General features: G+C 31.8%; 1 pseudogene; it reads left to right on the forward strand.

Annotated features, from left to right (window-relative positions):
- The first annotated feature begins 510 nt into the window (after window positions 1-510).
- Window positions 511-592, forward strand: LOC121830681 (small nucleolar RNA U3; annotated as a pseudogene).
- Window positions 593-1174: the final 582 nt, after the last annotated feature.

Raw genomic sequence — 1174 nt, forward strand, 5'->3', positions numbered from 1 at the left:
TGTAGAACTCCCAGCAACATCTGACTGCATGCTCCCATACTATCTACCATGAGAGAAATGGGCTAAATCTCTGAAAATATAAACAAGCTCAGATTAAACGTGTTCTTTTATAATAGTGGTCTTGGTATTCTGTCTCTTCACAGCAATAGAACACTGACTAAGACTTCCCCTATGTTCTTTTATTTCTGGTCAAAAAATTATGTTTCATATTTCTCTAAATGGAATATCAGGTTGATAAACATAAGCTTGATTCATCAATATATTATTATTATTATTATTCCTCTAAAAATTCCTTTGCTATTTTAAAAAAGGTGTTGAATACTAGCTGTATGTAAATCTAAAGAAGTTTGATCTATACATTTTATATTAAGTTTTATAGTATACATTTTATTCCCCTTAATACAGTATTGCATAAAATGCATTTCTTAAAACAATGAGTATATGAAATTTCTATAGTCTGTAAAGCACATAATCATGAAGTCTCTAAGCAATTTAATTTAGAAATGTGCAAAGACTATACTTTCAGGGATCATTTCTATAGTTCGTTACTAGAAATGTGCATATAAAAAATAATATGGGCCCACATGGTGGCTCACCACCATCTGTAATGAGATCTGGCTCCCTCTTCTGTGTACATAATAAATAAATAAATCTCTAAAAAAAAAAAAAAATAATAATATGGGAAACTAAGCCTCGGATCTACAATGAAAAACTCACTATGCTTGGTTCCTCTAGGCTCAAAAGATTGCGGGAAGCTAATAATGTTGACCCTACCATTTGGAAGGACTATTTAAATATAAATAAAATACAGACAACCTATTCATAGGTCTCATATCACAGTTTCTATGATCTGTCACATTCATAAAACCTTGGGTTGTGGCTACCAATTTTACTATGCCCTTTATACTACCAATTTAGCAATTATATTTCCAAAGATAATATAGCAGATCAGAAGGTTGTTTTTCTGATGTAGGAATCTCTGCAAAGACACCTTACTATCGTAATAGGCCATTTACTTTAAAAAAGTGTCTTGGTGAATTTTTTGCATCAATATAGCTATATAAGAAGATGCCATGATATGTGTAAGTATTATTGTAGGTACGTCTGGACGACATTTCTCAATCATGCAGTCACAGTCTTTGAGATGGTAGGCAGACTAAAGCATATTGTATTG

The sequence above is a fragment of the Peromyscus maniculatus genome, chromosome 6 (assembly GCF_049852395.1).
Source record: "Peromyscus maniculatus bairdii isolate BWxNUB_F1_BW_parent chromosome 6, HU_Pman_BW_mat_3.1, whole genome shotgun sequence".
NCBI lineage: Eukaryota > Metazoa > Chordata > Mammalia > Rodentia > Cricetidae > Peromyscus > Peromyscus maniculatus.